Raw genomic sequence first — 17,641 nt, 5'->3', positions numbered from 1 at the left:
GTTCTTAATGGACAATGCTTCTGTTTTGCACCAGATCATAATGTCTCAATAGACAAGAAAACAGATTCAGTGCCACCAGAGTCTACGAAATAGAACTTCTGCCTCTATGTATCTTGCATATCAAATTTCCAGTTTTACATACTTGTTTTAAAAATGTGAATTGCAATATGTCTGACTAGCACTGTGGAGATGAATGCTTTGAATGCATGGGTTTACAAATGGTAGATCCTGTCTGACAAACCTGATTTTATTCTATAACAAGATGACCTGCTTAGTGGATGAAGATAAGGCTGTTGATGTGATTTACCTGGACTTCAGTAAGGCCTTTGACACTGTCCCCCACAGCATTCTCGTGGAGAAGTTGGCTGCCCATGGTCTGGATGGGCACATGCTCTGCTGGATGACACACTGGCTGGATGGCTGGGCCCGAAGAGTTGTAGCCCATGAGTTAAATCCATTTGGCAGCCAGTCTTGAGCAGTGTCCCCCAGGGCTTGGTACTAGGGCTGCTTCTATTTAACATCTTTATTAACGATCTTGATGAGGGGATTGAGTGCACCCGCAGTAAGTTTGCAGACAATACCAAGTTGGGATGGAGTGTTGATTGCCTGGGGGGAGAAGGGCACTACAGAGGGACCTGGATAGACTGGATTGATGGCCAAGGTTAATTGTATGAGTTTCAGTAGGGCCAAGTGTCGGGTCCTGCATTTTGGTCACAACAACCCCAGGCAACCCTACAGGCTTGGGGTGGAGTGGCTGGAAAGCTGCCTGATGGAAAGAGACCTTGATGTACTGATGGAGAGTCAGCTGAATATGAGCCAGCAGTGTGCCCAGGTGGCCAAGAAGGCCAGTGGCATCTTGGCATGTATCAGGAGTGGTGTGGTGAGCAGAACCAGGGAAGTAATCCTGCCCTTGTGCTTGGCATTGGTGAGGCCTCACCTTGAGTACTGTGTTCAGTTTGGGGCACATCAGTACAGAAAGGACATGGAGGTGCTGGAGTAGGTCCATAGAAGGGCAACAAGGCTTGTGAAGCGCTTGGAGAATATGCCCTATGAGGAGCGACTGAAGGAACTGGGGCTGTTTAGTCTGGGGAAAAGAGGCTAAGGGGAGACCTTATTGCTCTCTTCCAATATCTGAAAGGTGCTTACAGTGAGAGTGGGGTTGGTCTCTTCTCACTCGTGATAGGTGACTGGATGAGAGGAAATGGCCTCGAGTTGCACCAGGGTAAGTTTAGGTTGGATATCAAGAAAAGCTTCTTTACAGAAAGGGTTGTTAAGCACTGGAATAGGCTCCCTAGGGAGGTCATTCAGTCACCAACCCTGGATGTGTTTAAAAACCATTTGGATGTGGTGCTCAGGGACATGATTTAGCAGAGGGTTGTTAGAGTTTGGGTAGCATGGTTAGGTTGTGGTTGGACTTGATTTTTAAAGTCTTCTCCAACCTAAGTGATTTGATGATTCTATTCATTTTTTGAGTGTAATTTATCCTGAATATACCTACATAAAGTGAAATCAAGTCTTACAGACATAGGCCACAGTTTCTCTTCAGTGCTAGAATGAGATCTTCGTATATTACTAGTTCTCGAATGATTATAACTTTTCTTCTCATTTCCAACCCAGATGAATTAATGTGTCATTAATATTCTTTTCTTGAGTTACTGTTTTCTAGTTCCTGGACTAATGCCGTATTTTACTTTTAATGTCTCATTTTTCACTCTTAAGTTCAACCAGATGTGTTATTTATTAAGAATGATCAGCTTAGTCAGCTTTTTCAGCTGTCGTGTTAAATAGAACAAGAAAAGATTTTTGGCCATTTTTCTTCAGATGGTTTCTCCATTCTTTCCAGTATTCTGGTAGTCCTGTTTTTGAGTTTAACTTTCTTAAAATACACAAGAATGATAAAATTGCAGTGTAGTGGGATATTTCTTGAAACTATGTTTTTTAAGGGTTTAAGGCTTTGCTTTATTTCAGTTTGATTTACAAGACAAAACAATGAATGCAGTATGATAGTGTTTCTGTATACTTGTATGCTGTACTTTAGTGCCACTGATTTGAATTTAACCTTCATTACAGTTCATGGAATTGCTGCTGTTTAGTCTTGCTTTCTTTTCTAAAGTGAGCCATGGCTCTATGTATAAAATCATGTTTTCCTTGGTCAAAATAAAAAAAAAAGGAAAATAAAAAGTCACTGAAAAATTACATACAATTCCTACCAAATCATAGCAAAGCAACAAAGAGTTGTGGGATGTTGTTTAGTTTATCCTCCTGTGAGAAAGGATTAACTATAGCTAATTAATTCTGACAGATGCTTTTCCAACCTTTGTTTAAAGATCTGCAACAAGTTTGCCAAAACATCACTGAGTGTACTTCCACTGCTTTTACTTTCTCATTAGAGAAAGTTTGCTTGTTCTTCTGGAGGGTTAGGAGGGTTAGCCTTGGCGGAAAGCCAAATGCCCACCAAACTTCTCAGTTACTCTTCCTCATCAGTGCTATGGAGGAAGAATGTAAGATGTGAAAGTTTGTGTGTTGAAATAAAGACTTGGCAGATGCTTACCCATTGCAATCGCTAGAGCAAAGACACAACCAGCCCTCTGTCCATCCTACTACTTACCTTCTCTTCACCTATACTGGGAAAATATCAGCTTCAATTTAGTGGCTCCCAGAAATGTTCTGAAGAAAGCAAAATTGTCTCCTCAGCTTTTATCTGTCCAGTTGATTACTTCTATGTAACTAAGATGCCCAGCTGAATCTCATAGTGTTTAAAAAGGGACAGTCTGCGCTCTCAAAACTTCAGAATTTCCTCCATAGCACTGCACATTAAAAGACTGAATTCTTACTCCATTTCATTGCAGCAATTCTAAAACTAAAAATATCTCCTTTCTTACAATATTCTTGAATATGCTCACATTTTCTGAATTGGAATAGGCACTATAAAACAATTCAACTTTAGTACTAGTGTACTAGATTCTAGAATCTAGTACTAGTACTAGATTTTCTTCCTGAAGAAAAGCAGATATTTAGAAGCAGATGACTCAACAATTTATAATAATAGAAAAATTAGTACCTGCCATGTTTTGAATGAAATAATAGTGACAGAAAATCCAGCAGCACATTGAAACAGTTTGTCAAAAACATGTATAACATTACCAAACTCAATAAGGCAATGTATTTGATTAACTCCAGAAAGGAAAACATCCTAATATGTATACCATTACTGACTGAAGACCAGCTTTCCATTTGTCTTGTGTTGCCCAGACAGACTGTCACCATGTTCTCATCCATCTTGGTTACTCAGTGGATGTAACAGAACTATTGATTTGTGTTCATTCTTATACAAATTGTGAAGAGACTTCAGCCTTGACAGACAATTCTGCAGTATTCCTTTCCATAATACGTGCTTAGAGTTAAAATTTTTCATCAGACAACTACAAAATATTTTATTGTGTCTGTTGTTAACCACTAATTCAAATAAGAAACTATCAAGGTATGGTATACAGATATGGTATACAGATTCCTGATGTCATTATTCCATTCATACGCATTTGTGATTATTGTTCAGTGTACTTCATCTGAAAGCAACTTGCATGGAGAAATGTATATCAGTACTCTATGTGTCATTCCTAATTAAGTTCAACTGATTAATTAAGATTTTTCACACTGTACCTTAATTAATAAAACCAATTTAGCACTGATTTAAACAACCTGAAGAGAGAAAAGTCAAGCTGTGTGCACAACTACTTACAACACTTTTTTAAGGAAAATAGATCTGTCTTTTTCCTCTGGTATGTTGTGTAAGTGCATATTCAAGCCAGATTAAAGAAACAATTTACAAATTCTAACATTAAGCAACCTATGGGGTCCTAGACTATTTGGGAATCAATGACCTTGTGTGTGCAGATAAATATTTTCTCAAAATAAAAACATAACTAAAACTAATGTATGCTAATTTTAATAATTCTCCACTTCTTACTAAGCTTAGCAGCACTTAATTATACAGAAGAGCCTACCTCTTTTGCCTCAAGTAGACAAAGTGTTAGATGCAGTAATTTGAACTTGAGACAAATTTTTTATCTTAATGTTGCCTAATTTTAACTTCTTTAGTGCTAGGAAGTTAAAAAATATATATTTAATGGATTGTACTTATAGGAAGAAAACAAGAGAATTTATAGGAATCCATAGGAAGGAAATAGCTGAGAGCGAGGGAGGTTAATATGTTGCATAGCCTTTTAGCTACATAGCTGCATACCATTACTTCATCTCTAACACTACAACAAACAATCCTAGGCTCAATTCTTTGGTACGAAGGCCAGCTGGCATCAATCAGCCCATGCTCACACTGCTGAACATTTACACTTCCACTACTGGGCTCATGCTAACCAGCACTTAGGACTTGTCTCCAACCTGTGCTGACGGCTGATCCATGACTGGCTGGGAGAGAGCTTGCTACTTTGCCCCAAAGCTTTGCCACAATCCAATAATGCACACAGCTGCCTTGCAGTATGCTGTAGAATTCCAAATGCAATATTTACCTTGTCATAAAATAGTTTTGTTAGTAACAGGCATTTTTTAGCAGACTGAGACAATATTCAGAATACGTAAGCAGTGACTCAGGACATTTATACTGATCATAAGCAATCAGTCTCTGCCAAGTCAAACAAATGAGAGTGTTTTCACTGCTCTTTAGATCAATATGTATTTCATTTCTGGAAACAGCTGGCTTAAACCTCAGCAAAAGTTACCTGTGAGGCTTATGTAATCCCAACAAGGAAGCAGTAAGAATTTTCATGAATAAATACCACAGCTATGAATTACTTCTTCTATAGCTGAACCCTGGGATCCCTGACGACACCACTATCCCTGAGTATCCCTGACCAGACCCCAGCACTTCTCCAACCTGTTCCTCATCCACAGCCCCATTTCAGCCCCAGGCCATCAGCCCCTGCCCCAGCAAGGCTGCAGCAGGCATGGTCTCCAGCTCCTTGCAGCACAGCCTTTTTGGGTCCACTTGCAGGCTCTTATCTTGTCCCAGCCTCAATCCAACTTTGTCCCCAGGGAGATGGCTGCATTTGAGACTGGCCTGCTACTGGCTGGGACAGTGGATTGTGCACTGGTACAAGGATCAAACAGCCCTGGGGAGCCTTCTCTTCTTCCAGCACCAAGCCTGGGGAGACACCAGCCCTGCTTCATCATGATCATGCAAGATCTATGACATAAATCCGCTGGTTCCAGTTTTTATGGCTTTTCTGACCATTTCAAAATGTTAGGTTTTCTACCCTGTCTATAAGATGCTGGATCTGAACGTACGTGAAGGGCACAGCTCACCTTACACATGCAGAAAACATCAGTTACAATGCCAAAGAGATAAAAACCATTCAGATATTGGATGAGGTATTTGTGAAGAGGGGAAGCTTTTCTTAAAAAACCTGAGCAAACAAAATCTGCGTGTGTGTGTGTGTGTGTGTGCACAAGCTGTTCATGTGCTGCAACATTACTATTTATTTATAACAGCGATGAACATTTAAAGAAAAAGTACATTTCAAGTACAAACAACAGTTTGGTTTTTTTGTACAAAAGTACAAACAACAATTAAATAAAAAAATATTAATAATCAAATACATTCAATACAAACCATAGTTGTAACAAGGACAGTATTCTATTAGAATTACAAACTGGAGATTTTTAACATGATTTTGTAAGGAGAAAAGCATAGCACACCTATTAAAATGGATCTATCTCATCTATTTCTCACAGACTACATTCCTCTAAGGCTTTCATTATCCTCAGTATCATTACAGATAGTAAGAGCTGTGTTGTTTCACTGCTTTTTGAGCAATTTTCCTTTTAGGTGAGAATGCTTAAAATTTTTTGGCTGAGACTTTCATGAAAACAATGACTCATCAAAACACAGAATGAAAAGAAAATGGTTCAGAATTAAATGCATGGAATCAATCATTGATGGGTAATGTGTTGCAGTACTGTTTTCACACTTAACAATGAAAGTCAAGCCGAAAACTGTAGGTCACTCTGAAAGTAATGTTTCCTATTTATTTCCATGGAAACTACAACAGAGAGCACAATAACACTATTTGATAGAGCAAATTCTCATCTACAAAACACTATTTTTCAGCATAGTCACCACCATTAGCTATGCATTTTTGTCAGCAATTAACAAGAGCCTGCATGCTGTTCATTTAAAAATCTGCATGGCTGTCTGTAACATGACTTGTCCTTCATATCACTCTCACCACTGTTGAAACACACTACCCACCACCTCACTGTGTTCACATCCAATATTTGGTCTTTATAAGTGTTCAACAAGCATCAATGAATGTCAGTGGGTTCCATTTTTTTCCACATGGAGGAATTCAGTTTCACACCTTTGCTTCAAGTATCCTTTCATGCCAGGTATCATTTTTTTCAGACTGCCCCTCAGTTGCCATCTGTCTCACAGCAACAAAATGTAATGGAATATTGGTAGAAAGGTTCAACAACAACTGCCATACCACCAACATTCACCTCTGATGTCCTGGGCCAACATAATAAAATAGAAGACATTATCTTTGGAGCAGCCCTTGTAAATTTCATAGTTACAGGATGTAATTGTTCAGTTTTAGAGCAGTGTTTGTCTTTCAGAAGACAAATTTTTCTGTTTTCTGTGGCTTACAATCTCCATGTAAGCTCCTGTGACCTCGTAACACTTTTCCAATCATACAAACAAATTATGTCTATTTTATAGTTAATATCTCTTTTTTGTCCCTTTCTTAGTAAGCACATAATTGAGGTAGGTCACTGAACTACACCAAATGCTTATTGGAATTTGGATATTTGAGTGTGAAATTACAATGTTACTGAGCATGCATTTTACTGACAATGCTGGTGATTTGGTGTTCTTTTTATATGTCTTCATGATGTTTAGATCAAGTTCAAAATATTTCCCCCAAGGGCAGTTTTAACACGGTCATTTTTAGACACTATTTTTCCTGTCTCACCCACAGTCCAGCCAGCCCTTTGGTTCTAACAATGCCCCATGTATTCATTTGCATGTAAGGGAGTATTAAAGTGCTTTATAATTCAAACATTTCAGAGTAGGAGACGCTTAAGTCACATAAGGCAATTACAACACAAATAATGCAAATGCCCATCACTTCTTTTTAGTTGTCCCAGTCAAAATGATGAAATACTTTTCTTTTGTTATCTTCTAATTTAATAAATCACATCACTTATTTTCAATTTTTCTTCTTAACTTAATTCCTTCTCTGAAGAACTGGCTTTAATCAAACACAGTGCAGCACAGCATGACATAATCTTCTCAGTATAGCTTGAGATGTACCCTATTTGTACTATTTCAGATTTGCCCATCAGTTGGTATAAAATGTTCAGCTTGAATTAGGAGGATACATACCAACTGTTGTTTGTTATGTTTTTGCATGCCTAGATTTTTTTTTTTAGTTCATAAAATGTATGATATTGATAATAGACCATAGTAAAATGAAATTTAAGTTTTCACAATATTAACAAAAGAGGTGACTTCCCTGTTACTAGATATCTTAAACCAAAATGGGTTCATTTTTTGAAATCATGCTTTACCCATCCACAATTACTGGACTCTGTGAAGAAGTAAATACGTAAAATTATTACATTTTCTTGTGTTTAGAATCAAAGTATTTCACCCGATCTTCAAAGTAGTGCCTACAAACTGGTTCTTAAAAACTGCTCATTGTACATTTACAACCTTTTAAAAAATAAGAAATGAGATGAAATGAATGCTGTTTCAGACTGCAGTGGCCATTTAATGTAGCTTCTCACTACAAAAAAAAAAAAAAAAAAAAAAGTGGGAACAAAGTAGTGGAAATAATTGAGATCTCTGTCATAGATTTATTTTAAAATACAAATCAGTGGAGTGCTACAATACCAGCTCAACTATGTCGTCTCATTTCTCAACAGGTAACTTGCAAAAGGTCAGGATGAAGTAAGCGTACATATCTTTCAATTAAAAAATTGTAGGACACACAAACTAAAATACAGAAATTATTTCAGGTCACCACATATTTGATACAAATACATGCAAACAGTTTGCATAATAAAAGCTCCCAAACATGACCTCAGTGGGACTAGTTCAATACAGGTCAAGGAGAGGCCACTGTTCTTTTCCCCTCTGGTCCAGATGTTTTATTTCCTGCCAGGCTTGTTACTGCTAATCACTTCTAGCTTTGGTCTTAATACAGCTCGTTCAATTGAACACTATAGAGAAAAACAGCCGCATTACAAAATTTGTGAGATATGTCTTTTCCAAACTAAATCCACACATATTTCACAAATTTTGAATGAGGAAATGACTATGTAAGATTTTATCAGCCCACACTGGCTTAACTAAGAATTAGTAACCATGGTAGATTTTGATATGTGCAAGTGTAATAACACCCTCTCTTTCGTATGCATCAATTCAGATTTGACACTTACCACTGACCTCAGACACTACTACTGAAGAAACAGGATTAGCTGTGCTCACAAAGAAGAGAAGATTGCCGTACAGTATAGATCACTGACTACAAATGTGTTCTGGAAAAATAAATACCTCTGTGATAGGAGCTGACATAAACAGATACTGTATTCTCTTTGAGCAATAATAAAGAATCGTAAATACGGTTTGAAATTCATCTTGGGAAAATCCAGTGGAATATGAAATGCCTTACTAAAAACACATTGGGAAAGATCCATGTTCACTCACATTAGTTGTACAGTGTACTGAGTTGTAATTCATGTTTTCCTGCATTTACTTGTCTGTACCTCAATCATGTCTCTTCTACAGCTTGGGAGAGAAGAGATTGAGATAACCCTTCCAGATATCTATAATTGCACCCATATCTCTCTTTCTCATGACAAAGATGTTGCCCTGGGAAGCAGAGGGTTCAAATCTTGTTCCTAATAATTATGTATTGCATTTACACGCAAGGTTTTTTTAGCAGGGTGTTAAAAGGTAAAGGCTGCAGACATGGCATATGTGAGCAGAACCCAGCAACTACATCATGTAAGGTCAGACCCAGCTCCAGCTGCTCCAAAAGTAGACCCACTCTAGCCAGAGCTGAGCCATGAGCGACAGTGGATGTGGTCTGAGAGAGCAAATTAAAGAGAGGGAAAATTGCTGCACCATAGAAGCTGGGAGAGAGAAAATAGAGACTGGAAAATCATAGAATCACCAAGGTTGGAAAAGATCTCCAAGAAGATCATCCAGTCCAATTGTCCACTTACCACCAATATTTTCCCACTAAGCCATATCCCTCAGTACAACATCTGAATATTTCTTGAACACCTCCAGGGACAGTGACTCCACCACCTCCCTGTGCAGATCATTCCAGCATATGACCACTCTTCTGAAGAAGAAATGTTTCCTAATATCCAACCTGAACCTCTGCTGGAGGAACTTGAGCACATTCCCTCTAGTGCTATTCCTAGTTTCTTGAGAGAAGAGGCTGACCCCCACCTTGCCACAACACTCTTTCAGATAGTTGTAGAGAGAAATAAGGTCTCCCCTGATCCTCCTTTTCTCCAGTGTGGCCCTTCTGCACTGTGGTCAGTGCAGGATGGCAGGAGAGCTGGGGGAGCTGCTATCAGTGGGGATCTGTGCTGGAGCAGTTTCCTGAAGGATGAGCACCATACTATGGATCCATGTTGGAGCTGAAGCCTGTAGTAAGCTCATGTGGGATCAGTTGAGAAAGGACAGCATCCTGTGGGAGGGACCCCACATGGAGAAGGGTCAGAGAGTAACCTCGGAGGAGCAGCAGACAGAAAGTGTTAAGAACTGACTGTAGCCTGCATTCCTTGTTCCCTTGCCCCATTCAGGGAGAAAGTGGAAAAGCTGGATGTGGGAAAGTTGTTTTTTAATTGCTTTTAGTTCTCTGTAATCTAGTCTGCTGATAAAAGGCAATAAACTACATTTATTTCCCTATTCAGAGCATGTGGCAATACTTGGTGAGTGGCCTCCATATCTGCATCTCAATCCACAAGATTTTTTCCTATTTTCTTCCCCTGTTCTTCTGAGAAGGGGGGAATGAGAGCAGTGTGGTGGTGCTGAGCTGCCCATCAGTGTGAAACCATCATAACCTCACACTGAAGCACGTGTTGATATGTCTGCAAGAGGAGCAGGGTTCCCTGCTTGTGTAATATGTGCCTTTGGTACATTGCCAGTCAAAAAGCAATAATGGAAATCCCAATAGGAAAGCAGTAATTCTTTGTAGCTTATTATCCAGGCAAAACTGAAGATAATTTCCTGGCATCAGCCATTGGTATTTTCCTGGCACCAGAACTTGTCTCCAGTCAGCGTTCTAACATGTAATGTAGATGTGCAAGCTGCCCAAGAAAAAGGCTCCAGTAATGTTTCATAATGAAAAAATGTTTCTTAGGTAACCTAACCATAATGTAGGTATATTTATGATAAAACAAGAAACTTTTACTTCTATACAATATATTGGGCCATCTTGGAGTTATAAGAGTACATAATTTTGCTTTATTTCTGTGTATTTTTTGATAGAATTACTACTAATAAAAGAAGTAATGTGATACAGTACAATCACATTAGAACAATTAGAAATCTTTCTATTCTCCAAAGCAATTAAAAACAAATGTTGTTAAAATACAGAAGTACACTGTCACTTTATAAAGAAATTTTCAGCATATTAACTACTACATTGTATTTTTGAAGTGGCTGTAAGCATTTTATTTCGTAGTAGGTGAAGACAGTTCAAAATGTGAACATGAACAGGCAGCAAATAATGGAATGTGTGTGTCAATGTCCAAAACTGAACTTTTAATTATTAATACCTGCTGTCTGTTAGCTGCAACTAATAGTACAGGCTGGATGTAAATACTTGTAACACATGAACTAGGCAGAAGTGGCAGATCCCAAATTGTGATAACTAAAGAGATACGACACAGAAATATCAGTTAAGGGCCAGATCATGCATTATACTTCTGCATGTGGACTATTTAGACTGGGAAAAATGGAGGCCTGAACTTCCAGAAACAAGAGCTATGCTGAAGAATAAGGATTCATAAAAAGAAGTGGTCACAGAAAGATAAAGGAGTGCAGGAAAAAAGGAGGTGAAGAGGTTTCAGTAGCAGCACAACACAGACTGGCACAACTTCCTGCCTGAGCTTCTCAGACCAGCTGTGCTCTCCTTGACGAGAAAGAAAGTGGAGACCCAGTGAACAAAAATAAAGCAGGTTGTGAATTAGTGAGTGCTTGTATGAAATTAACCAGGTAAGGTAAAAGCTTTAATCTTGTATGTTTTCAAGTAAATCCGAGTATCTAAAAGCAATGTGGGCTATTGTTCTTGTCTGTGATATTTTGTAGTGAAGCTTTCGAGGATTAGTCAGGCTTCAGAATGTAATGTTAGAAGAATATTATTAAAGGTTGACTAAAAGAAAGAAAAATGTAAATTAAAAAAAAATGTGCTATTAAAGTAATATGGGCTTTAAGATCACTGATGTAAAAGACACACTCTGTATTTTCATTAGTGTAAATCCAGGTGTAAAATACTTAGGTGGACATAGGATCAGTATTGCTGTAAACTCTTAAGTGATCTCTCTTAAATCTCTAAAAGAAAAAGTAGCAGAGAATGAAAAAACATCAGTGAACTACGAGAGTATAACTACGGAATAATTTGTCCTTGAGCTCCCAGATCCATTTGCATTGTTTTTTGTTGTTGATTCATAAGTTAAAATCTATCTTTGTGGCACTTACTCATAAAAAGAAAGTGTGCCAAATTTCCCAGATTAAGCAAATATGTTTGTGAAATAGCCTGAGGCTGAATCATTGCTGACCTTGGCTTTTCCTAAAGCTACCTGAATTGTAATTTACCAAAACAGATCAGGGCTGTAAATATGCATCACAAACAACTTGAAGAAGCTTTACTGAATTTAGACCCCAGAAGTTGGGAATCATCTACCCAAAGGTAGTATCTGAAAATGAGTTACCTAAATCTGTTTTAATAATGAGAAAAAAGCAACTTGCAGTAAATTTTCGCTCCAATTACTCATCTTTGTGTATGTCATTCTCAGCTGTTTTATCCCTCACATAATACGTTAAAAGCCTGTGTTTCTCATGTCTGGCTTCTACTCTAAAGCAGCAACTGGGTTTGTGCAGTTCCAGGCACTTACCTGAAATTATGTCACTGTCAAATAATACTGGAAGCTAAGGGATTACTTTCTGAAACAGTTTTGAACTGACTACTAATTAGTGTTTTGTTTAATGGCTTTTTCATAGCTGAATGCCACTGAATGAAAGCAAGCCACAAAGGGAGCTCATTTTTGCTTATACATTTTTAGTTTTTTTGTAGACATTTGTGAAATTCTGCAGTAATCTTCTTAATTTGTCATATATTGTAAACTGATTATTAAGTCTATACATTTCAGTACTCCTTTTTTTTTTAAATTCTTGTAGGTCTAATCACAAGCATACATTTTACAGTGAGTTAGAGCAAATGACACTGCTCAGACTACTCTGACAGACTTGTATTTTATTACAGTATTAGGTATCACTAAAATTTACTACAAGGACAAGATAAATTTTCCAGTGTTCTGAGGATGTTTTCCATAGAAAGTAGAGAAGCAGCATTCTGAGATGACATGTTTAGATGTTGAAAATAAAGGCCACTGCCCCTGCAACTATATGTGAAAATCTTATGTCTACAATTTATAGATTAAACAATTAGAAATGAATAAATTTTCTCACTTTTACTTTATTTTCTATTTTTATATATCATACATGTGTATATAAGAATCATAGCACATGGGAATGTGTCATAGGTTTGTAGGTCCAATAATCTGCCCCAGCTGCACCCTGAATCTATATAAGGGTTGAAAACAAGATATGCTCTCAGGAAACCAATATGCATAGGCCAGAAGAAAAGATATGTTCAATTCATCCTGAAGGAAATATGCTAAATGTTAGGAAAATAAATTTGATTGTCTCAAAGATGCATTTTTTTAACTAGTAGAAGTTCTTTTTATTTGTTTGTTTTTCATGAGAAACCCAGCTCAGACTTTGCTTCTCCCCTTACATGCTTAAAGCCATTTTCTTTTTAAATGATTCATCTCTTTACTCATTAACATAAAGAGCTGATGCTTTGGCAATATCTCTTGCAGACAGTTGAGACACTGTTTTGCTGTAGAATTTAGGCACTTAAAAAAATCTCAGTACATAAAGATTAAATTAAAAAAATTGCTTTTACCTACAAGCTAATCTACTTGAGTGTGTTTTAGTGACTGATGCATATTTTTCTCCTGTGTTTCAATTCATCTACACCAATAGAAAAAGCCTGCTTTTGTCTTGACTAGGATCTTAGGACATGTTAATACCAGCTCTCTGACAGGATCTAACAGTAATACTTCTGAGTGAAGCAGTTCCACTCTGCAGGGTAGGCTCTTATCATCTTGAATGTGTGATCAACCATGACTCCAGAATTTCAATGAGGAAACAGACTTTCACAGAGCTATGTCAGGGGCTAGCCCTGGCTATGTGGGATGAAAATCTTCAGTTCAAAGAACCTGTGCTTGTGCAGAAATTGGCCATTCTGAACTATACTGCAGCATGGACAGCAGCATGGACTATATTACTATATACTATGGACTATACTGCAGCATGGACATGCTGTCAAATTGCTGCACAAGCAGGTTTGCAGTGTAACCTGTTAAGTGACAAATACATACATACTGATGTTACTAACACTTGTGGAACCACAACTTGCTTTCAGAAATTGAGGGCTCTCAAACTATCTTTCACTGGTAGCACATGTATACTTAGTTTTCCCCTTCTCAAATATATGCAAGGCTGGCAAGTCATAAGACTGGCTCTTACTGCTAGCTCTCTCTGCACTGGAGGATGAAGAGCTCTTAGACAATTATTAAGAATTAAGTGCAGTAAATAGTATATGAATAAGTAGGGTCCGCAACACACAATAGATAGATAAAGAAAAATATATTTAGGACAAACTCAGGACAGCATTTTTGCTGTGCTTCAAGATCGCCAAATATCTATCAATGACAGCTTTAACAAGGAGCATGAGGGGCCTTGGGTATACAGGCCTTGGTTAGCACACACAGTGTTACTGAGCATAACCTGGAGCTGAATGTTTCTAGAATACCTGTGAAGAGCGAACTGTTTTATTATCAGAGTGCAATTTTAAGGTGTATGCTACTGAACATTTTTTTTTTATTATTATACTATTTTTCATTGAATATTTTTAACTATCAAACTGTATTAATCTTTTTTGTCTCATGACATACCAGACAATTCTTCAGTTCTTTTCAATTTTTTGTTGTTAAATTGAATTTATTGCAATAAATTACTTTGGTGCAATTAGATACTCATTTTCTTGTAACTACACATTAATTACATGCAGTAGCTCACTAAAATAATAGTATCTGGAAATAACACAGATAGACCAGCTACCTCTTAAATGATAAAATTTATTCTTTTTAAGGCTAAAGAAAGACATAGAACTGTAGGGAAAAACTGTCAAATATTCAAGGAATTGTCCACAAAGATAGGTTGACAACTATTGTTTGTTACTCTCTTACTTATTTTCCTTTTCTCTAGTATGTATGAAGAGATTTTAGGTAAGATATGCTTTTTGCTTCTACACTGCTTTCCTTTCAAACCCTGGAATTGTCCCTCACAAAGCTGAACCTACAATTTCTCAGCAGTCTTTAGCAAGCAGAAACACAAAGTAGAACACTGGTTAGGTAGAAGGTTCATATGAATCTGTAACAAACAACTCACACGTGCCAGCTCTTGTTACAATGCTTGGTAAGCCTCAAAGTAAGGATATTTTCCCGTGTTCAAGTCTGAGCCCATTGCCTCTTTTTCTACTGCTGCACACTGTAGAAAAGTGTTTGACCCTATTCACCTAACTTCGACCCACTAGTTATTTATAAGCATTGGTGAGACCTTATCTCAATCTTTTCTTCTCCAGACTGAAGAGTTCCAAATCTCTCAACCTCACCTCGTACAGCAGATGCTCCAAGCCCCTAATCATCTTTCTGGCCCTCCACTAGACTCTTTCCAGTAGTTCCCTGTCTTTCTTGGACAGAGGAGCCCAGAAGAGGAGAGAATACTCTAGAAGTGTCCTCACCAAGAATAGCGGAGGAGGATCACCTCCCTTGGCCTGCTATCCATGCACTTTTTAATGCACCTCAGCATACCATTGGTCTTCTTGGCCATGAGGGCACACTGCTGGCTCATGACCAACCTGTCATCCACCAGGGAAGTACGTTATGTAGTACAGCTTAAAGCTTATTCTTGTATACTTATCTAAGTACTTCATTCCTCAAGAATCTTGCATTTTCCTTTCTTATGCCTCTCATCCTATTTAATATGTCTTCTACTTATGCAGAGAAACTACTGTTTATGGGAGAAAAGGATAATCAGAAATGAACAGGAAAAATATAAGGATGCAAAGGTATATTGCATGTATGCATTCAGCAGTTCCTTTACTTCAGCTACACACACGCTCCATATTCTCTGAGTATAGATTTATACAGGAGGGCAAAATGCAGTTCTGTTCAGAAGAAGGCTGGCATTTAGCAGAAGACAGACTGTGAAGTCTATACATAAGAAGTCTAGCTATTTCATTTATTTTAAAAAAAATAAATAAATAAAGCCAAGCAGGACTTTATAATTCTGCAGACACAGAACTATTTCTTAAAACAGTCACTACTCAAGATAGAGTTACGACCCCAGTCATCTGATGCAAAATCGAATGGCATATAACTGAAAAAGGAAGATGATCGATAGAATGGAAAATTTTCTGAATTACTTTGAAAACAGACAACAAATCAAACGACCAATGTGAAACAGGCTTTTGAAGTAACATTTTCTTTTGAGTAATATTTAAGTTCCCACAGTGTCTAAATAAGACTGCCCTCAGCAGAATAAAGTCTACTTCATTTTCTTTGGTAGAGAAATACTTTTCAACCTTCAGCTTTAGAGAGCAACACAGACAACACAAAACTAGACCTAAAACTTGAGTGTGTGAAGGCAGTACTGGTGGACAGTCGGATAGTAAAGAACACTAAAGTGTGTCTGCTGCTGCTCCTTACTTTCAAGGTTCTGGACATTAGCTTTTTCCAAACATATCTTTAGCAAATATCATATTTTTAAATCAGTCTATAATAAACAGTGATGTATTTTTATAATTACATGTAATACACTTACATGTAGATTAGTAAATATGCTGTATAGTATCAAACCTTTCTCCATCTCTGTCCTTATTTTGAAGAAAACTTCCATGATTTTTGACTACTGTTATGGTTATCTGATTTCCTTATGAACTATTAATCTTAATAAATTACTTGAAAGTTGTGTAGTGAAGAATTTTCTTTTTTTTTTAAATCCCATTTCATTGATAATTTGTATGTCATGAAGTTTTGTATTAAAAGGAGCTCTCGATGATCTTTAAGGTCTTTTCCAACCTGAGTGATTCTATGATTCCGTGATTCTATGAGCAGTTCTAAATCTTGGAGATAAAGATGAAAGTGAAATTCAGATATCTATTAAATATTGATTTCAGTAAGGTGAAAAGAAACTGGCGGAAACAGTGCTATAATCATGGAAAGAAATTTGATCAAAGTACTTGATCTACCTGCAAAGGACAAACAGTAATAAAGGTCAAAAAGAGCATCAAGGACAAAGCTTCAAGCATGAGTAAGCAAAATATAAGACATGTTGATTACAGTTCATTTAAGGTTTTTTTTCCCCCTGTCTTCAACTGCTGTTTAATAGCTTATTATTTTACTTAAGAGCATTCCAAATTAGTAACAAAAGAGATTTTCAATGTGGTTATGCTTCCAGTCATTACATATACCCTGGTTCAATTTTTCAGTTACTTTATCTTTACCACATATCAAGAACACTAAATATGAAATAGAACATTAACACACATACATATTTTTTTTCAACATGTGTTTTGATGATCTCAAAGCTTGTCATATGACCATCATAAACCAAGTTATATCACGAGTCATCACTGATTGTACACCTGGAATTCACTCTGAATTCTGCTGGAGTACAAGACTTACCAAATCTGTGAAATTATTTGATGTTTTGGAAGGAAATAACTAATGGTATATTTTTAACTGAAGTTGATTTATATGATTTAAACAGAATAAAGACCAATTTGTATAGTTTGTCTCTAAGAAAATAAGCATTTACTCAGATGTATAAACAGAAACATCCAAACTCTACTAGTTGCGTAAGAACTTCTTTACAGTGAGGGTGACGGAGCACTGGAACAGGCTGCCCAGGGAGGTAGTGGAGTCTCCTTCTCTGGAGATGTTCAAGACCTGCCTGGATGCCGACCTGTGCGACCTGGTGTAGGGAACCTGCTTTGGCAGGGGGGATTGGACTCGATGATCTCTGGAGGTCCCTTCCAACCCCTACAATTCTGTGATTCTGTGATTCTGATTTTTCCACTGAATTTAATCACCTGCATTAGTCCATAATCCTTTTTCTGTGGATGAGGCTAGTCTAAAAGTGATCTATCGTGAATTGTGTTCTTGTTGTTCCCACTTTTGGAAACATCACATACGAAGGTATTATCAGGAGGTGGAGACATTCCCTCCATCTTGCATATGTATTGTTGATTCG

The sequence above is a fragment of the Centrocercus urophasianus genome, unplaced genomic scaffold (assembly GCF_019232065.1).
Source record: "Centrocercus urophasianus isolate 14NV4802_14NV808 unplaced genomic scaffold, USGS_Curo_1.0 seq_10, whole genome shotgun sequence".
Taxonomy (NCBI): domain Eukaryota; kingdom Metazoa; phylum Chordata; class Aves; order Galliformes; family Phasianidae; genus Centrocercus; species Centrocercus urophasianus.
The sequence above is the reverse complement of the archived record's forward strand: the minus strand, read 5'-3'. Positions refer to the sequence as shown.